We start from the raw sequence: 23050 nt of genomic DNA, 5'->3' as shown, positions 1-23050 counted from the left end.
ATAATTAATCTTGCAGAAGAAATTTCAAGACCCAGTCTAATGTTAAGGCCATGGCATGGCTACTGTTGAGGGGTTTTAGCCAGATCTGTGTGAGGAATAAAGAGCAAAGTGCCTAGCAGAATGATTTAAAATTTTTTGAGTTTGACCAGAAGGGTAACTCCAGGAAAGTTGCAGACTGCAAAAAATGGAACAGAGGAGAAATTGGTTGCTGAAAAGACTATCAAGAAAAAGCCAGATATTTCAGAAAAAGACAACAGCAAAGGTGACCTGAGGACCTCACAAGAACCAGCAGGACTCTAGCCTTTGCAGTCTCAAAATTGCAAAAGTGAGAGACTTTTCTTTGAGAAGAGAACCCCAGAGCACCATGTTCCAGAATGGTGGCAAACTAGAGAATTTATTCCTTGGGACTGATTTCAAGGTGCCTGCTTGATCCAGGCACTCAACTTCTATAGTCAAGAGAGAAGGAAGCCTGGCTACTGTTCCACCTGGCAGCAGACCTTGGTATCATCCACGTGGTGCTGGTTTTAGGCATATGAAGAATGCAAGAGCTGTGGCATCAAGAAAGCTTCCATCCAGATTTCAGAAGAAAGCCTGGGAGCTAGCTCAGTGTGCCCCTGAGAGGGCAGCATGTGAAGCTGTGAGAGTGAAGTTGAAGGTGCAGTGGAGACCCCAGAATGTTGGAGAAGCCAAGAACATGGATCCTCTAAGGAAAGCTGCAAAGAGAGAGCAGAGCTAGCCTAAGAGAGGAGCTATGGGAGCTACAACCACCAGCAGTGCTGTAGGGGAAGAGCCACCCAATCCCTTTGGAGTCTACATCTTGCTAAAGATTGCCTTAGATGCTGTACATGAAATTATAGTACTAAATGTTTTCCCTGCCAGATTTTGGACTTGCTTTGTTCCCATTCCTTTCTATCTCCCTCTTTTTACCTTTTTGGAATGGAAATGTCTATCTTGTGTCATTGCATGTTGGAAGTGTTTAACATTCTTTTCATTTTACAGGGGTTCACTGTTTAGTTTGCCTTAAATCTCAGAGAAGATTTTGGACTTGGACTTTTCATCAATGTTGAAACTGTTGGGAATTTGGCAACTGTTAGAGATGGACTAAATGCTTTTTGCATAAAGGGATGGACATGAGTCTTTGGAGGGCCAGGGGTGGAATGTTATGACTTGTATCTAGATGTTCCCCTAAATCAGAGCTCTAGTGGCAAAATCAGTTAGCACACTGTACTTATAGATGTTCCCCCTAAAGCCTCACACAGTCATAGCTGGGGATTTTTCAGAGGTGGCCAGATCTAGGGCATGTGATAGTGGGATTAAGGATGTATGATTATTAAATTAGTCCACCAATGGGTTTGACACCCACCTAAGCTTGGTATCCTAGATAGAACATAAAAGGGGCACAAAGAAGCTGCTATTGTTGCTTGTTGATTCACTTGCTTTTGCTGCCTTCTGCCTGCCATGAACTGTTTCTCCTCTGTGATGCCCCTCTGCCATGACACCTTGCCTTGGAGCCAGCCAATCATGGACTGAAACCTCTACTAATTGTGAGCTAAATAAACATTTGCTCCCTTAATTTTGGGTATTTTGTCTCAGGAACAAGAAAAGGAACTAACAAAATGAAGCATGGGGTGAGAATTTCCCTATAAAAAATAAGTCATGTAAACAAGAAGAAAACAAAGTGAAATATTGAAAATTTTGAAAAACCCACAAACGATAAGCCTATACCTTTAAATTATTTTTCTTTAAAGGTTAAGGAGAAATAAAAACTTTTTTGGTCAAAAAACTATATCATAAGTGGAATTTCCCTATAGAAAATGTTAAAAGAAGCAATTTAGGCATAAGAAAACTTAGTGGTCAGAGACTTCAATGTATATAAAGAAAGGAACACCATCAGAAAAGAGATAATAACAGTAAAATAGCATCCTTTCTTTTTAAATTCTAAATTGACCTAAAACAACTTCATTTAAAGCAATGATAATGACAATGTATTGGACATTTTTAGCACATGTATAGGTAAAATGAATAATAGCATGTCACAGAGAAAGGAGGCTGGAGTTGAAAATATCTTCTTATGAGGTACCTGAACTACATGTGAAGTGGTATAAGATTATTTAAAGGTGGACTTAGACTAGTAATAAATATATATTTCAAACACTATGGCAACCCCTATGAAACCACCTTTTTCATTAAAACAAATACAATTGATATTCCAAAGAAAAGATAAAACAATTATGCAAAACATGTATAGTGGATGTTGGAAAATGGGAAGAAAGTGTTCAAATGGGAAAGAGGAACAAGGGAGGACAGAGGGAGAAAGGAAGGAAGGGACAAGAAAAGAGTGAAAATAGAAGGAAAAAGTGGAAACAAAGCTTTTGTACATAGGGAAGGGAGGGGGCTTAAGGGGATAATGAGGTAAACTAAAATAAAATTTATTAAAAAAATAAAACAAGAGGGCCAGGGATTTAGCTCAGTGATGCCTCTGCTTGCCTAGCAAGCTCAAGGTCCTGAGTTTGATCCCTGGTCCCCCCAAAATAAAATAAAATAAAATAAAATAAAAATAAAACAAGACAAGAAGAAAAAGAAGAGGTAACAAATGGAATGAAAAGAAAACTGATAAAAATCTGGTAGATATTAATTTATGTATTCCAGTAATTATTTTTAATATGAATGATTTGAATATATTAGTTGAAAGAGATTACCAAAGTGAGTAGGAAAAAGATTTAACTATATGTAAAATATAAAGTCTCAGAAAAATTTAAAAAGGGTGGCAAGTATGGGCTGGGGAGTAGCTAGGTTGTTTCACCACCTGCTGCACAAGCGCAAGGACCAGAGAGTTCGATCCCCAGTACCCCACCCCCCAAAAAAGGGTGGAAAGTATTAGACTGTGGTGATGCTAAACAAAAGAAAGCTGAAATTAGCTATGTTAATTTCAAACAAAACAGACTTCAAAAAAAAAAATCTCCGGAGTCAAGTGGAACACGCTGAATGAGCCCGCTGCAGACAGGCAGGTCTGCTGATGCCCTACTGAGGTCGCGAGTTGCTGAATCAGCCCACGCCCTGACAACAATCCACTGGACACGCCCCACTCTCTGCTCCTCTGTACAGCCACCTGGTTCCACACTACAAAGATGCAGAGGACACCGGGCCACCAGACCACGATACTGAGTCCTGCCGCTCCAGGCCCAGAGGTAGGGGCTTCTGAGCCACTATCCCAATGCTAGTGGTCCAGAAGAAGGGGTTTCCTGGCCACCATCCCTCCTGCTGCTCCCAACCCACAGGAAAGGGCTTTTGGCTCACCATCCCTACAGCTGCTCCTGGCCCCTGTCTCACCTCTCCCAGCTTGGAGGAGGTAATCCATGAAGGGGCCAACAGCACCCCCCACCCCAGTCGAAATGAGAAAACATGTAAATAAGTCTCAAAACGAGACTTCCAGATCACCTACAGCAACCCCAAAGGGAAATGAGATGGAACACTCTGATACTCAACCACCTGGACCCACTGAACTGGCAACAAAAGGGGATCTGGAAAAAATGAAATCAGAAATAATTTCTCAGATAACAGGAGAAATTGTGCTCCTAGTGCAGGACCTGATTAATAAATCTAGAGAGGAGCTGAGGAACATGATGGGATCCCAACATAAGAAACAAATGGAATCCATAAAACAGATGCAAATAGATTTCCAGGACATGAAAAACTCCATTGAAAATCTACACAGCAGAATGAGCCAATGTGAGGACAGAATTTCAGCTAGAGGAGATAAGATTGCAAGTAGTGTCCAGGAAAAGAAAAATTGCTTCAAAATTATAAAGGAACATGAGAAATCAATCCAGCAGCTGCTAGATGATGCAAAGAAGAATAACATAAGACTGATTGGAGTCAAAAAGAAACAGGAGAGAGTGCAGATGACATAAAAATCTATTCACAGAAGTAATGGCAGAAAACTTCCCAAGCAGGGGAAAACAGCTTGACATACAGATAAATGAGGCATATAGGACTCCAAATAGCCTTGATCAAAAAAATCTACACATAGGCATATAATTGTTAAGATTCCAGAAACACAACAGAAGAACAAAGTTCTCCAAGCAGTCAGAGAAAAAAAACAAATCACATACAAAGGAAAGCCAATCAGAATCACAGCAGAATTCTCAACACAAACCATCAAGGCAAGAAGAGCTTGGAGTGACATATTCCAAGCCCTAAAAGAAAACAGCCTCCAGCCCAGATTGATGTACCCTGCAAAACTATCTTTCAAAATGGATGGAGAAATAAGATACTTTCATGACAAAGAGCACCTTAGGAACTTCGTGAATACCAAACCAGCACTCCAAAGAATTTGACACAATATCCTAGGAACAGACATTGAAGATCACAAGCCCAGGAAGCAAAGCAGAATGAACTCATCTGGCATGACAAGAAATTAAATGTAAAGGGGGAGAACCCAACAAAAAGAAAAAGTCATGGCAATGACAAGTCAATACGTTTCAGTTATAACCATCACTCTTAATGGTCTCAATTCACCAATCAAAAGAAATAGACTGGCAGAATGGGTCAAGAAGCAAAATCCAACAATATGCTGCATATATGAAACACACCTAATTCAAAGGAAACTCATAGACTGAAAGTTAAAGGGTGGAAAACAATACTCCATGTGACAAGAACCCGAAAAAAAGCAGAAGTAGCTATCCTCTTTGCAGATCAAGTAGATTTCAAACCAACACTGATTAAGAGAGATGAAGGACACTACATCCTTGTAAAGGAAAGAATCCAAGAGGAAGAGATGATAATCATAAATATCTATTCACCAAACACTAGTGCGCCCAACTATATAAAACAAATATTAACAGACATGAAAAGTCATATATGCACTAATACAATTGTAGTGGGGGACCTCAACACCCCACTGTCACAAATAGATAGATCAACTAGACAAAAATAAGTAATGAAATACTAGAACTCAATCAAACAAATGAACTTAATAGGTGTTTACACAGTCTTCCACCCCACAAAATCAGAATACACATTCTTCTCAGCTGCACATGGGTCATTCTCCAAAATAGACCACATATTCACACATAGAACATGTTTAAGTAAGTGCAAAGGAATTGAAGTTATCCCCTGTATATTATCAGACCATAGTGTGATGAAATTGGAGATCCATAGCAAAAGAAACTTGAAAAATTTCATAAACACATGGAAATTAAACAACACACTTCTGAATAACTAAAGGTCACATAGGAAATTAAAGAAGAAATCAGACAGTTCCTTCAATTAAATGACAATGAAAATACAACATATCGGAATCTATGGGTCACAATGAAAGCAGTCTTATGAGGGAAATTCATAGCAGTGAATATGCATATTAGGAAAACAGAATGAGGCCAGTTAAACAGCCAGATGCTGCACCTAGAAAAAGAAGAGCAGGACAACCCCAAAGCTCATACAAGGGAGGAAATTATAAAGATCAGAGGAGAAATCAATGCAATGGAGACTAAGAGAATGATACAAAAAATCAGTGAAGCCAAGAGTTGGTTCTTCAAAAGAATCAACAAAATTGACAAACCTTTAGCCAATCTTATCAGAAAAAGCAACGAAAAGGCCCAAATACATGCAATTAGGAATGAAAGGGGTGAAATTACAACAGACCCAAGAGAAATCCAGAGGATCATCAATACCTACTTCCAGAACCTATATGCCAATAAGATGGACAACACAGAAGAAAACAACAGATTCCTAGATACATATGAATTACCAAAGTTGAATGAAGAAGACCTAAAAATTCTGAACAACCCAATATCAACCAATGAAATTGAAAATGTAATTAAAACCTTATCACCTAAGAAAAACCTGGGCCCTGATGGCTTCACTGCTGAATTCTACAAGACATTTAGAGAGGAACTGCTGCCACTACTGTTTAAACTCTTCAATGAAATTGAAAGGGAAGCAATGCTCCCAAATTCATTACTGGAAGTAAGCATCACCTTGATCCTGAAAGCAGAGAAAGTCCCAACTGAAAAGGAGAACTATAGACCAATCTCCCCAATGAACACAGATGCAAAAATCCTTAATAAGATACTGGCATACAGAATGCAGAAGATCATCAAGAAGATCATACACCCTGATCAAGTGGGATTCATCCCAGGGATGCAGGGATGGTTCAATATACGCAAATCAATCAATGTAATACACTATATCAATAGAGCCAAGGACAAAAACCATATGATTATCTCCATAGATGCAGAAAAAGCATTTGACAAAATCCAACATGCATTTATGATAAAAACCCTACAAAAAATTGGAATAGATGGTCTCTACCTCAAACTGATAAAAGCCATCTATGAAAAACTAACAGCCAATATCATATTAAATGTTCAAAAACTGAAATCCTTCACACTAAAATCAGGAACAAGAAAAGGATGTCCACTATCACCACTCCTGTTCAACATAGTTTTGGAAACATTAGCCACAGCAATTAGAAAAAAGCAAGAAATAAAAGGAATAAAGATAGAAAATGAAGAAGTCAAATTGTCATTATTTGCAGATGACGTGATACTCTATATAGAAGACCCCAAGAACTCCATCAAAAGTCTTCTAGACTTAATAACCAAATTCAGTCAAGTAGCTGGTTACAAGGTCAACACACAAAAATCAATAGCTTTCCTCTACACATATGACAGACTCAGTGAGAGAGAAATAGGGCAAATAATTCCTTTCACAATAACATCCAAAAGACTGAACTACCTAGGAATCATCCTAATGAAAGAAATCAAAGACCTCTTCTCTGAAAACTATAGCACTCTGAAAAGAGAGATTGAAGATGATATCAGAAAATGGACAGACATCCCCTGCTCCTGGGTAGGAAGGATTAATATAGTGAAAATGACCATACTTCCAAAACTGCTATATAGATTTAATGCAATTCCAATTGAGATCCCAGCAGCATACTTCACGGGCCTTGAGAGAACAATCCAAAAATTCATTTGGAATAAGAAGAGACCCAGAATAGCAAAAGCAATTCTAGGTAACAGAGACATGGCAGGGGGTATCACAATCCCCAACCTGCAACTATACTACAAAGCTACTGTGATAACAACAGCATGATAGTGGCAAAGAAACAGACATGAGGACCAGTAGAACAGATTAGAAGATGCAGAAACAACACCAGACACACTCAGGCATCTCATCTTCGATAAAGGTGCTAAACACCCTCACTGGAGGAAAGATAGCCTCTTTAATAAATGGTGCGGGAACAATTGGGCTTCAACTTGCCAAACATTAAAACTAGACCTATATCTCTTGCCATGCACTAAACTAAAATCAAAATGGATTAAAGATCTAAATACTAAAATAGAAACTCTGACCCAGTCGGAACAGAGGTTAGGTAGAACTCTTGAAGACATCGGTGTAGGAAAAGATTTTATGAACGAAACCTCAGTTGCCTGTGAACTAGCACAAACAATCAACAAGTATGGTCTCTTCTGCACAGCAAGAGAAACCACCAGCCTTGTGAAGAGACAACCCACAATGTGGGAAAAATCTTCAACTAGCACAAACAATCAACAAGTGTGTTCTCTTCTGCACAGCCAGAGAAACCACCAGCAGTGTGAAGAGACAACCCACAATGTGGGGAAAATCTTCACCTGCTCTTCCTCAGACAAAGATCTACTATCTCGAATCTATAAAGAACTTAAAAAGATCAGACCTCACAAATATAAAGACCCAGTCTGAAAATGGGCATCTGAAATGAACAGACATTTCTCAGACAAAGAAGTAGAAATAGCAAATAAATACATGAAAAAATGTTCAACGTCGATGGTCATTCGAGAGATGCAAATGAAAACAATGCTGAGATTCCACCTCACCCCAGAAAGAATGGCTTCTATCATGAAATCAACCAATAACAAATGCTGGTGGGGCTGTGGGGCAAGAGGAACCTTGCTCCTCTGCTGGTGGTAGTGTAGACTGGTGCAACTACTGTGGAAATCAGTATGGAGATACCTCAAAGAACTAGGACTGGAAGTCTCATTTGACCCAGCTATTCCACTGCTGGGGATCTTCTCCAAAGAATTAAAAGAATCATACCACAGTGATATATGTGCGCCCATGTTCATAGCAGCACAGTTTGTGATAGCTAAAACTTGGAAACAGCCCAAATGCCCATCAACTGGAGACTGGATAAAGAAAATGTGGTTTTTTAAAATAAAATGGAGTACTACTCAGCCATAAAAAATGAGAAATTAGAGACATTTATAGCTAAGTGGATGCACATTGAGGCCATACTCTTAAGTGAAATAAATAGCACAAGCATGTGTAAATACCGAATAGTTTCTCTGTTGTGAGAAACTGAAAATGTAAATAAGGACTAAACGTATAATAGGTAATGTGAAATAGGAAGAAAAGGGGCAAAGGGGAAGGAAGTGGGAGGGCTAGGGGAAAGGATAGAAGGGAATGGGATTAATATGAGAAAATGGAAAAATAGGAACAAAGTCTTTGTAAACAGGGAGGAATGGAGGGGTTGAAGGGAGGGCTGGGCAAGGGTGAAAAATAAGAACCAAGAGAGATTATGTAAAGGTGCAAATTTCCAATGATGAATATCATTATATTGTATACCTAAAATGTACCAATGATTAGAATGAATAATCAATAATGCAAAATAGGAAGAAAAGGTCCAAAGGGGTAGGAGTAGTGGGAGGGGCAGGGGAAAGGAAAGAAGGGAAAGGAAAAATGCTGAGAAATGGAAAAAATGGAAATAAATTCTTTGTAAATAGGCAAGGGTGGAGGGGGTGAAGGGAGGGCTAGGAATGGGGAAAAAATAAGAACCAAGATGCATTATGTAAAGGTACAACTCCCAATGAGAAGTGTAATTGTGTTGTATACCTACAATGTACCAATAAAAGAATTTAACAACAACCCCCCCCAAAAAAAATCTTGTCAGGATTAAAAAAGGAACATCACAAAATCCCAAAGGAGTCAATACTCCAGATGGCATAGCAATCCTTAATCTAACAACAGAGCATCAAAATGTATGCAGCAAAAACTGATGGACTTAGAATGAGAAGATAGATAACTCTACTACTGTACTTGGAGACAGGACTGCACCACCACTCTTTCAGTAATTTACTGATGAAAGAGTGAGAAAATAAAAAAATCATTCAACTTGATCTAATGGACATTTACAGAGCACTCTACCCAATAACAGCAGAATACAAATTCTTCTCAAGCTTGCATGGAATACTCACCAAGATAGGCCAAATTATGGGCCATAAAACACAGCTTAGCAAATTCAAAAGAACAGAAATGATGCAAAGTATTTTTTTCAGACTACAACGGAATTAAACTAGAAATCCACAGCAGAATGATACTGGGAATAACTTAGTATTTGAACATTAAACATACCTTTTATTTTTTACTTTGAGACAGGGTCTCACTTGCAACCCTCGGTCCACCTGCCTCAGCCTTCCAGAGTGCTGGGATCACAGGCATGTACCACCACACCCAGTCAAACAATATACTTCTAAACAGCATGTGAATGAAAGAAGAATTCTGAAGTGAAATTTTTAAATAATTTGAAATAACTGGTCTCGGTGATGGTGTCCCCTCTACTAAGCAGGCTGAGGCAAGAAGATTGCTTGAGCCAGGAACTCAAGCCTATCTGGGGCAACATAGTGAAACCCTGTCTAAAAATAAGTTTAAAATAAATAATTGAGTTCAAATTTATCAAAATTTGTGGAATGGAGTGAAAAGATTCCTTTAAGAAAAATTTATAGTAGTAGATGCATGTGTTAGAAATTAAGGAAGATGTAGAATCAGTAAGTCTAAGCCTCTTTAATAAACAAAAGAAGGAAGAAAAACATAAGTTAAAGCAAGCAAAAGAAAGAAAATAAAAACTAGAGTAAAAATTAAAATTGAGAACCAGAAAATAATAATGATAATCAACAAAACAAAACCCAGGCCTTTGAAAAGATAAAAATGATAAACTATTTGCCAAGATAGCCCAGGGGGAAAAATTGGAAAGCACAAATTACCAGTATCAGAAATGAAAGGATCATTTTTACTGATTGAATGGATACTAAAAGAGTAACAGTAAAGATAATATGAACAACTTGGGCTGGGGATTTAGCTCAGTGGTTCTGCTACCTGCCTCACAAGTGCAAGGTCCCAAGTTCGATCCCTGGTACAAAAAAAAAAAAAAAAAGATAATATGAACAACTCTATGTCCACGAATTTGATAACTTAGAAGAAATGTATCAATTCCTTAAAAGCCATAAGTTATCAAAATGTAACATAAAGAGAGACAATTTCAATAGCGCTATATCTACTTAAAATAAATCAATAATTGATAAACTTATAAAAAAGAAAGCAGATAAACTCAGATGAGTTCATTGGTGAATTCTACTAAACATTAAGGAAGAGATAATATCCATTTTCTAGAGTTTCTTTCAGAAAACAGAAGGTAATGTAACACTTCCTAACTTGTTCTAGGGGCTCAGAATTATCATGATATTAAGATAAGATAAAGACATAAGATAGAAAATTGAGAAATATTTCTCATGAATCTGTGATAAACAAAATTATACACCTTCTATCCCTAATAAGGTTCACACTGGAATCTCTGAAATCTGCCACCTACATGGTTAAAGGCACTTTGCAGATATCATTAAGTTAAGAACTTTGAGATGCAGTGATTATCCTGGATTAAACAGGTAGTTAGAGAACTCAGGAATTTTAGAATCAGAAATGTAATTACAGAAGTAGATGTAGGGACAACAGGCCCCATATGTAGGGAAAAGATAGGATGAAGGGATCATTGAGCTTTTTAAAAAATCAATAGAGAAACTTAGTAAAAAGTTTCTGCCCTTACTCTGCAGTCAGAACAACTAGAAAAACAAAGGGGGAGAGAGATAGAAAGAGATGCAGAGAGAGAGAGAGAGAGAGAGAGAGAGAGAGAGAGAGAGAGAGAGAAAGAGAGAGACTAGACTGAGAGAGGTGCCAGGTAACACAATTAGTATAAGAATTTACCAAGACGAGTTAACAGAACACTGAGGAAACCAGAAGCATAGAAGACTAGGAAAACCAGCCCCTCTCACCCACCTGAAAGAATGCAATGAAGATAAGGGGCAGCCACCTAAGGCTCTTATGTAACATGTAAGACACGTATGCACACACACATATAAACATATATGTGTGTTCTCACTTTAACATCACTATAGTATTGCACTAGATATACAAATGTGCACATGTCCCCTTTACTTTATCATTAAGTCTAAGGTATCTTCCTATAAAGCACCCCCAGCTTATTCATCACAAAGGATCAAGAAGAAATCAAAAGGCCAAAAGGAATGTAGGCAGACATGCCTAGGTTAGAATCAAAAACAATCATGAGAGCAAATCAAATGGCAAGAGCTTCAAAGTGCCCACCTAGGGGATGGGAAAGTCTACACTTGGATAAAAGGAGCCAGAGATCAGCACTCAGGGGTATTCAGCTGTGATGCCCCCTGCCATCCCATCTATCCTCTTTCTTTTTCATCTTTTCCCAAATAAACTGTCTTCTTTTATCTTAACTCTGCCGCCTTTAATTCATTACATTCATCACTCTGCTGCAACATAGAGATTAGGGTAATGTTCTTTAAAGATGAGGGAGGGCCCAGTAGCCAAGGAATGCAGCATGTCTGTAGGTGCTGAAAAAGGCAAAGAAGTGGATAATCCTCTAAAGCTTCAGAAGGTGGACATCTTGATGTTAGCCTGTAAGATACCTTTCACATTTCTTCCTTTAAAAATTTTTTCTTTTTGGTGGTACTGGTTATTTAACCCTGGGGCTCAAAGGACTTGTACACTGAGCTACATCCTCAGCCCTCATTTCTCGTATCTGACTGGTAAAACTATAAGGTAACAAATTAATTTGTTTTAATGCCATTATATTTGTGGTAATTCTTTTATAGCAAAAGGAAGTGAATACAATGCAGATGCAAACATCTTCAACGAACTATTAGCAAATGGCCTAAAAATACATTAAAAATTGTGCAAAAGACCTAGTGGGCTTTATTCCTAGTACACAGGGATGGTTCAACATTTAAAAATCAATTAATATAAACCATGAATGGTGGTGCACTCCCACAATGCCAGTACTCTGGGATGCTGAGGTGGCAGGAAGTTTGAGTTCCATCCGGGCAATTTAGTGACTTAGTATGACCATTTTCCATAATAAGAACAACAAAAATGTATGGGTGTGTAGCTCAGTGAAAAGGTCCTGGATTTAAGTCCCAGCATTGAAAAGGGATCAATTAATATTACCCACTAAATCTACAGGCTGAAGAAGAAAAATCACTTAATGATGTTAATTGGTGCAGAAAGGTGTTTAACAAAACTCAATACCCTTTCATGATAAAAATTTTCAGAAGATAAGAACAAAGGAGGAAGTTCTTCAGTTCCCTAAAGGACATCTTCTAAGAGGTCCCCCAAAACAATGAAACAAAGAAAAATTCCCTAAGGTAACTTCGTACTTGATGGTGAAAAACAGATGCTTTCCTGGTGACCTTCCCTTCATAGCTCTCCTATTTAACGTTCTACTGAAACTGACTTAGTACAATGGAACAAGAAGAGGAAATAACACAGATTAAGAAGAAGAAATGAAACTGTCATTGGCTCGTTGCGCAGTACTGCTAGCGGTTCCTCACTTCTGTGTCCCTACCTCGTAACTGTCACTTGTTCCGGGCTGTGTAGTCAGCCCTTATCCACGAGCTCCTAGAAGTTTGAGACCATCGCTACCTTTCTGCAGACTCACCTGGAAAACAAAATGGTTGAAGCAGATCTCTCAGGAAAGCTCTTTATTGATGGGCTTAACATAGAAACAAATTAGAAAGCCCTTGAAGCAGTATTTGGAAAATATGGATGAATCATGTAAGTATTCTTGATGAAAGACTGAGAAACCAGTAAATCAGGAGGATTTGCTTTTGTTACATTTGAAAGCCCAGCAGATGCTAAGGATGCAGCTCGCGACATGAATGGAAAGTCCTTAGATGGAAAAAACATCAAGGTGGAACAAGCCACCAAACCATCATTTGAAAGTAGTAGATGTGGGCCACCTCTACCTCCAAGAAGCAGAGGCCCTCCCAGAGGTCTTAGAGGAGGAAGAGGATGAAGTGGAGGAACTATGGGACCTCCTCACATGGAGGGATGATAGTGGCTATTCTATGAATTTTAACATGAGTTCTTCCAGAGGACCCCGTCCAGTGAAAAGAGGACAACCAGTGCAAAGTGGGGGGTCTGCGTCCTACAAGATGGGCCCCTTCAGGACCAGTTGGCAGCAGCAGTGGAATGGGAGGAAGAGCCCCTGCATCATGTGGAAGAGATAGTTATGGAGGCCCACCTCGGAGGGAACCCCTGCCCTCTTGTAGAGATGTTTATTTGTCTTCAAGAGACAATGGATATTCCACTAAAGACAGCTATTCAAGCAGAGATTCAAGTTCTCATGATATAAGAGATTATGCGCCACCAAGAGATTATACTTACCGTGATTATGGTCATCATTTCAGCTCACGGGATGACTATCCGTCAAGAGGCTATAGTGATAGCGATGGCTATGGTTGGGATCGTGACTATGCAGACCACCCTAGCGGAGGTTCCTACAGAGATTCATATGAGAGTTACGGTAACTCGCGTAGTGCTCCACCTACACGAGGGCCCCCGCCATCTTATGGTGGAAGCAGGCACTGTGATGATTACAGCAGCTCGAGGGATGGATATGGTGGAAGTTGAGACAGTTACTCAAGCAGCCGAAGTGATCTTTACTCAAGTGGTCGCAATCGGGCTGTCAGACAAGAACGAGGGCTTCCCCTTTCTATGGAAAGGAGGTACCCTCCACCGCATGATTCCTACAGCAGTTCATGCCACGGAGCACCACGAGGTGGTGGCTGTGGAGCGAGCGGATCTGATAGAGGGGGAGGTAGAAGCAGATATCAGGAACAAACAAAACTTTGGACCAAAATCCCTATTCAAAGAAACAAACCAAAAGTGGAAACTATTCTGTCATAACTACCCAAGGACTACCAAAAGGAAAACTGTGTTATTTTAAAAAAATTTCCTGTTAAATTCTTCATAATTTTTATGTTCTTATGAGGAAAGAAAAGTAAAACATGTGTAAGCTTGATTTTATGACCTGCTCTCAACAAGCAAATGTTTAAGTGTGTAAGGCTTGACTTGTGGTACTATTGTTGTAATTTTCCAAGTAAAAGAGTCTTCCATTGCGTGTCATATGACTGTATTGAAATTTAAATTAGGGAGAAGTTTGGCTTATGTGGAGTCTTCTAGCTAACTGGAGTTTTTTTTTTTCCAGACCACTATTTGTTCAGTGTTGGTTTTGGGGATCTTTCTGAAACAAATCACATTCTCTGGTGTCTGGTTGGTACTTGAGATGTTTTTTTTAAGGTATATGGAAAAATGCTTAAGTGCTTTTCAGTTTTGTTTTGGTTGAGTTCTACTGTATTTGAATATTATTGTAGATTTTTTTCCCTCTTGTATTGTTCTTCTTTGAATGGTTTTAATTTCTGTATGTGTGTGTGTGTTTGATACTAAAGTTATTTTTAAATTAAAAAAGAGTCTCTAAAGGCCACTTCCTGAATTTTCCCTGTAAATAAGGCAAACAATTGTAAGATCTTCCACAAATATCTAACCATCTAGATGTAAATTGATCTCCATTGAGAGATGAACCATTCTGCCTGTACAGACAAGCTAGCTAGCTATTAGAGGGTAGCTGGGTACACTCTTAGAATTTCAGGTTGTCTTCCAACTGAAATCTCCATGTTCTCAGTATGAAAAAGCCTAAGATCAGATACCTATGTAAGGAAAGTGCTATTTGCCCAGTAAACCCATAAAAGCAAATAGATAATGCTGGCCATAATTTGCCTTTCTGACATTTTCTTGGGAATCTGCAAGAACCTCCCTTTCCCCCTCCCCCAGTAAGACCATATAAGTGTGTGTTAAACAACTACAGAATACTAAATAAAAAGTTTGGCCAAAACCAACCATGAAACTGCAAAATAACAAACACAAAAACAAAAACAACTGTCACTGGTCATGAACAATATATTTTTTCCATGTAAAAATCCCCCAAATTGATAGAAATCAGTAAAATCAAGAAAACAAAAAGCTCTAAACTCTTGAAAGTCAAATATTGTTGGAATTTGAAGAAAAAACATTTATAAACATCACAAATAAAAACGATTTACAAATAAAAAAAACATTTACAAAGCTCCCAACATTGAAACACGTAGGTATGCACCAAATGAAATATGTACAAGATCTGTAAGTGGAAAACTTCAAAATTCTGATGAAATAAATCAAAGATCTAAATATATAGATTTTGTATTCATGGTTTGTAAATCTGAATATTGTTAAGATGTCAGTTTTTTCCAGTTTGACTTATAGATTCAATGTAATCCTAATCAAGATCTCAGCAGTACATTTTGCAGATATTTATAAATTTATTCTAAAATTTGTTTTGAAAAGCAAAAGACTTAAAATAGTCATCATAATACAGGAAAAAAGTACAACCAGTTACAGTACTCTTACCTCTCTTTCAAAACTTATAATAAAACTACAATAATTAAGACACAAGAAATAGTCAACTGGACATTTTTTATAATTAAAATCTGCTCTGCCACAATGCTATTAAGAGAATGAAAGATATGCCAGAGACTGGGAGAATACTTACAAAAATACATATTTGATGAAGTAATTATATCACAATGTACACATAACCTGTAAATCTTAATAATAACACAAAAATTCAATTAGTAACTATACAGATCTTCACTGAATAAGATGTGTGAATAGCATATAAGCTTATGAAAAGATGATCACATCATTTATCTTAGGGAATGTGAATTGAGACAATGAGATATCAGTACATGTCAATTGAAATGAATAAAATTAAAAAATCAGTACCAAATTGTGGAAAGGCTATAGAGTAACATTGCCAGTATAAATGCAAAATTATGCAGCCCTTTGAAAGACAGTTTGATGGTTTCTTAAAAAGTTACACAGTTCTAGCACACAATCTAGCAATGCACAAGAATATGCATAGTATCTTTATTCATGATTGGCAAAAATGGAAGCACCTAAGGTATCTTCCAATGGATGAATGGATAAGTGAATTTTGGTATATGTATTAAACAGAATGCTGTTCATTGTATTTCATAATAAAAAGTATTGAGCAATGAAAATATATTGAGGAATCTTAACAATGTACTGCTATGTGAAAACATTCATTGTGAAGGGATATGATTACATGATTACCATTGTATGATTACAATTATATGTCCTATTGGAAAATGAAGAACTGTGAAGATAAGAAAAAGTTTAGGTGTTGTCAGAGTTTGAAGGAAAGTGGGAAGAATTGGATTGATAAAACCTATAGGACAACTTAGGGTGTTAAACCATTTTTTATGATATTGCAAGACAGGTTCAACACATGAACATTTGTCAAAATTCTAGGATATTATAGTACAAAGTAAATTTGCACATATACATATTTTAAAAATCCAATCTATACAATGTAGGAGAGGCAAAGGTGTTTGCCTAAGTAACTTTGGAAATGAGTTGTGGATTCTGTAATTCTAAAGGCAAAAGGAACTGTGTACAACTACACAGTAGCTGATCAAGTTGTTTTCCCTCAGTGTATCAGTAAACAATTCTGATACTCTATACATAAATGTGGGACAGAAAAATTAAGTAACTGGATGGCTGATGGTTGGAACTGGGTTTCTCACTAGGCAATGGTAGATTAAAGATAAGACAGGGGAGGAGATAACATAATCCATGTGGTATTGAGTTATAGTTGTAGACATCAGTATACATTTGTGTTTAGCATAATATAGAACCAGATATTTATGTTATTGATATTTATACAGATGTGTATATACATGCATTAGTATACACACATATATTTCTTGACTCTGTCAGTTCAGAGGCTCTAGAATAACACACAAGCAGCAATGAACACACCTAGCACTCAGATCTGGGTTTTCCTAATGTAATTTTCAATAAAAGGGGCAGGGCTTCTTGGAGAAAGGGCTGATTCTATGACTAGGTCAGTACATAAAATGACCCCAGACTATTTTTCAGTGATAGGAAGTACAGATGTGTTAAAAAATCAAATATAAACTAAAACACAACCAATATACATTGATGAGGCTATATACCCAGTACAGAGGAGCCAACTTAAAGAAATCCTGTAGCCCAAACTGGAATAATTTGAGGAACCAAATACATACAATAATACTGGATTGATTATAATTCAAAGTATAAAATAAATATCTGGGCTGGGGATTTTGCTCAGTGGCACTGTGCCTGCCTTGCAAGCACAAGGTCCTGAGTTCAATCCTTGGTACCAGGAAAAAAAAATCCATGAGTTTGTACTAATATAAAGAAATGATTCATTAATGGAAGAGAAGCAACAAATCTCTTATACAAAAATAGTCAAAATAGTCTGTATAGATACTCTACTTTTGGGGGTTGGGTCTTAAGTCCACAATGGCTAAGTGTAGGCTGTGCATAGTACAGGATGGAATGGGGAAAAGAAAGTGTAACAATGCAGTGGGAAATCTGCAAAATCTGACTTAGGTGATCAAGGTCAACATCAATAGCAATAAATCATGTTGACAGTATTTACCCTTGATATGATACGATGAGAATGGTACCTTACTTCTGTGATCTTTCTCCTCCAAACCCATAACCTTTGTCTAATCATAAGAGAAATATGGAAACATATTAATAGCTTATATTCTACAGCATAGTTAACTAGTACTCCTCAAAACTATCAAGACCATTGAAAACAATGAGAATCTGAAAAACTGTCATAGTCAAAAGAAGTATGAAATGTCCTGATAATTTAAAGTAATGAGACATTAGGATGAACCTAAAGAAATCTGAATGAATCTGTATTAATATTGGTTCATTCACTGTAAAAATGTACTGTGCTAGTGTAAGACTGTAAGAAAACTTGTTATAGGAGAAATTGATATAAAGTCTATATTTAAAACACGACCCTCAGAGTTTAAGACATTGTCTTCTAATAACCAGGGATCTTCATGAGAAAAATATTGTTATTCTTTGTTGGAAACCTCTCTCTCTCTCTTAGAAAATTTCAGACTTTATTATTTATTTTTGTAAATCCATGCAGTTCTTGTTTCACTACAATCTTTTAGATGTGGTTATCAGTCATTTACCTTAATCATCAGTCATCATATTATAGCCTTTCAATTCTGAGGAATGCTTTTTTATCTCACTTTTACAAATTATACATATAGCTGACAATTTTCTCTCCATCTTGTGATCTCCATATTATTTGTTTAAGTAAGACATTGAACTGCCTGGAGCTGGCTCTCTTCTGTGTTCTTCAGTCTGTCTACCCCATCATTCCCATCTGCATTTTAGAAGAGATGCCCTACTTTGTCTTCCAGTCATTCCACTGACACTTTATTTTGGCAATCTTACTTAAATTTCCAATGACTTTTTGATATTCGTTGATTTTTCACTTGTCAGCCCCTATATTTCAAAAGATACCTTTTCCCAAAATTTATTGAGGCTAAGATATATAATGATCTTATTTGTTATTACTTCATTGATCTTTGGGTGTCATTTCTGTTCATGTATGTGGTCTTTCTTTTTTCCCACGTTGCTATTTTTATAATTCTGCTATTTTTATTTTATAAAGGACTTTATTTTGCAGTTATGGGGATGGAATCCTGTGCTCAGTACATGCTAGGCAAGTGCTCTACCACTGAGCTACACTTCCAGTCCCTCTATCATATAATTCTTGATTGCCCCATGCTACATAAAGATGGAGAAGTATGCTTATGGTTGCATAGAGTTCCCGTGAAGTTCCTGAGTATCTTTGTAAGTAAGTTTATCTTGCTGCTAGGATTCTGGGAAAAGTGTGAGCTTTTCAAGATGACCTGGAAGGGAGTTGACTGCATATACCATTAAGGTCACCAAATGTAGAGTCAGAAGGACTTTAAGTCTGTACTGAGAAACTCAGCCATATAAAATCTTCCTAGGATATTTGCTCAGTTTATTTAGGGAAGAGGCTTTATTTTTCTTCTGGAAGAAACAATAGGCTTCCTAGACTCAGGCTGACAGTGGGTCAAAAGGAACTGCCATTCAACTTTTCTTGAGGCTTCTGTACCTGCCATCTCCCAGCTGGGAGCCTTCATGGCTCCATCTGGAAGATGTACTCCTCTTTCCCTTGGAGCTTCCTCTTACCAGGTTCCCTCTGTGGCTCCACTCTTATCTACTTATGACATCTAGACACATGCTTGAGTCAATTGTCCACTGGTGACAGCCATCTCTCTTTACATGGTATGGATTTAATTTTTGTACAATTATATTGGTATTTTCCATAGCTTTGAGAGAGAAAAGAAAGAAAAGGAAAGTGACAGAAGTGTCTTGAACTAAAAGCTTCAAATTACATTTTAAAACACTTTATAAAAGAGGAGCAGATAAACTGTAAATATTTATAACACATTAAATTGCCTTAATTTTCTGATTTATAACTTAAGCAAAGCCTCCTGAGGACCTCATTTTATCTTTTTTAGGCATTTGGCATTATATATACTTGAAGGGGTCCTTTTGTGCAGATCATTTTGTCTACACAGAAAGAGACCAAGGCTTTGAGCAGGGAGCTCTTATTGACTCTTCAGAGAAGCATTTGAATTTTGGAGTAAGATCCATTCTGAAATGATTTAAGCTTTCACATTGATTGTGAGATTCCGAGCAAGTACTGACTTTCTCTAAGCCCCAGTTCGTCCACTTTTAAAATAAGATTGTGTTAGTTTTCTGTTGTTGCTTAGATTTAAAATGTCCTTCAAAAGCCTTAGGTGTTCAGAGATGAGGCTTTTGGAAACTGAGTAGCTCACGGGGGCACATTCACGGCTGAACGTGCTGTTAGGATGTGGGGCCAGGTTGGAGTCAGGTCATTGGCCACGTGACCTGGTAGGGTTTATTCTTGTCCCTGGTTTTTACTTTCTCTCTGTTTTCTGTCTCGAATGAGGTGATAATTTTTAATCCATCATGCTCTTGCATGATACTGTTTCTGCCTTGAACCCAATCACTTGTGGACTGAACCCTCTGAAGCAGTGAGCCAAAAACAACCTCTCCTCCTTTAATTTGTAAGTGTTGGGTATTTTGTTCCAGCAAATGTAAAGGGCTAATACACTTTCCATTATTGCAATAAAAATACTTGAGATAATCAACTTATAAAGAGAAAAGGTGTGTTTTGGTTCACAGTTTTAGAGACTTTAGTCCATGACTGGTTGGACATGTAACTTTTGGCCTGCAGTGAGGGACCACATCACGGCCGGAGCACATGGTGAAACCATTAATATAATGGCTGAGACACACAAGAGTAGAGAAAAGATGCTGGCATCTGATTATTCCCTTTCAGAGCACACTTCTAAAGATTGGAAGACGTTCCAGTGGGCTCCATCTCTTAAAGATTCTACCACTGCCAAACAGTGACACAGGCTGGAGATCAAGCTTTTAGTACACAGGCCTGTGGGGAGCATTTATCTAAAGTACAGCAGATATAATGATGGAAAATGCTCAGTAGAATTATTATCAGGCTAAAACAAGGTTGTTCAGTACAGTACAGGACCTGGTCATAACCTAATAAATATTGCCATAATAATTATTATTATAAACCACAACCTAACACATAAATACTACTATAATAATGATCATTATCATGAACCAGGTTTAAATTACTTGCACATCCAACATTTTACTTTAAATTGAATACTCATTTAATTGGATACACATTCATTTTGTGACGTTTAAGTGAGAAAAGATGTATAAGGAAAGGAAAAAGAAGTAAAATTTCACTGAGAAGAAAGATTAAGAGAGAAAATTACTGCTATGATGAAGCAAATACAAAAAAGAAAATATCAGGGGAGTCCATGTAAGCTACCCTAATGATACATACGTATTTTGTTTGTCTTAATTGAGAAGTTTGCTCCCTTTGTAAATGGCAATTATGAAGAACAATATTCAAACCTCTGACTGTTGCAGAACTTGGACTTGGAAAGGTCTGCACAGAACCAAATACACAGAACTTTGGAGCATTTGGATGGGAGGGAGAGAAATATTAGGAGGCATTTTCCTTTGCAACATGGGACTCAATAATAGTGTAATTATACAAACAGCCTTTTGAACATAGAAAACAAAACAAAGAAAAGTTCTGATTGGGAAACTAAAAGAAGCTTTTGGAGAAGCTTAAATGAAATAATCCCATGGAAAAAGAGAAGATGCCATTAGGGCCAGGACAGACAGAGGGATCATGGAATGGATACATTTAACCTCAATACCCAAACTGTGAGATTAATTCTGTGTTATAATTCAGGGGTGGTGGGAGTGGTTGTGGGGAAAAGACACTGGATTCCCTCTTCTTGGTGTTATGTTATTTTTATGAGCTTTGTCTGTTAAATGTGTGCTTTTCCCATTTGTTTGGCCAACACAGAGAGTGACTAAGCTCCTTCTGGCATACATTTTCCCATTTACTAGGGTCAATGTTTACATTAATAACACACCACCCTATATGAGGTGCTCTTTCTGTTAACTCCGCACAGCTGCTAATTAGCAGGTCACTTGCGGGTTAGAGGTGCGCTTGTGTTGTGCTTCTCTGCTGGCTGTTTTGTTATTACAACAACTGTAAATGCCATATGCAGCTGCCACACGGGTTGTGCTCAGAAGGTTGTTTGTATAATTACAGGCATTAGCCAGAGATGGAGCCTGCCAGCTGACATTCAAGAGGCAATAATAACTTAATTTCCCTCACAGAAAATTGGTTCTCTAATAGAGAATTTAGTTATTCTCCAGACTTAGGGATGGCTTGAGAATTCCAGAAAGCACATTTCAGTCCAGTTACTATTATCAGGGTAGGTTAAGCACACCCATAGCCAAATCTTTTTCCAGCCCTAAGGTCTACCAAGAGGTGATACTACATTACATTGTACTATAACTCTTTATTTCCTAAGGAAAAAGAATATATACATATATCTATAAATCTATGGGTAGTATATATATTTTAAATAATATATATAGATCCTAAAGATATTTAAATGTGTGTATATATATCCATACATACACATTCTCACACACACACACACATATATATTTACAGAAAGAGACAGAGAAAGAGTTCAATTTCAACTGGCTTCAATGAGGATTTGTCATAATTAGTACTGTCTCAAATGTGTCAGCAAAGGTGGGGGGTCTACCTAGTGCCTCAATACTGTGCACAGTTTAGGAAATTCTCTGTTTTGTTACAGGGCCTGGGATTAAGTCAACCAGAGATTCATCTGGGAACTTACTCACGAGACCCTACCTTTGTCATCGGTCACTTTTTCCCTTAGAGAACACCTTTCTTCTTCCATTTTCCCTCTATCAAATGCTGGTGGAAATGCCATTTTCTCTGTGATAGCTATCAAGCTCCTCCTCTTTTATTGATAGAGAGTAGGATCTTTTTCTTCATGGTGCTTTCTTAGTACTGGAAATAATGATTACAGCATTATGTCTCTCATATTATGCACAATTACTTGTGTCCAGTCCTGTCTGTAAGAGTGGGCTGTGAGAATCTAACAGCATCCATGTGTTATCCATCTTGTGACATCTATAATACCTTTACTCACTAGGTGTTGAAAGCAGTGATTAAACTGATTAACATCTACAGACGAAGATAAATAGATACAAAAGCAACAATAATTTTCCTATATTCAAAGTTTTGCATGGAGCTTTAACTACAATGCCACAGCCAAGAGTTCTTTCTTTTTTTGTTAGTACTGGGGATTAAACCCAGGGCCTAATGCATACTAAACAAGCACTTTACCACTGAGCTAAATCCCCAGCCCAAGAGAGAACTTATAGAAAAGAAACTTATGGATTTAAGTATTAGAAAATAAAGGCCTGTTTTTAATGCACGATGTATAAACTCACTATGGATGTATATATTATATTATATTTTGTGTAATTTTTATATATGTGTACATTTATTCATATATAT

General features: G+C 37.4%; 1 pseudogene; it reads left to right on the top strand.

Annotated features, from left to right (window-relative positions):
• Positions 1-12790: 12790 nt before the first annotated feature.
• LOC101712044 (RNA-binding motif protein, X chromosome-like) lies at positions 12791-14028 on the top strand (annotated as a pseudogene).
• The last annotated feature ends 9022 nt before the right edge of the window (positions 14029-23050 follow it).

Source organism: Heterocephalus glaber, unplaced genomic scaffold (genome assembly GCF_053883595.1).
Source record: "Heterocephalus glaber isolate CG9 unplaced genomic scaffold, H.glaber_assembly_v1.0 deba00000474, whole genome shotgun sequence".
In the NCBI taxonomy this organism is placed as follows: domain Eukaryota; kingdom Metazoa; phylum Chordata; class Mammalia; order Rodentia; family Bathyergidae; genus Heterocephalus; species Heterocephalus glaber.
Note: the sequence above shows the minus strand (reverse complement) of the source record. Positions and strands in the feature narration are given on the sequence as shown.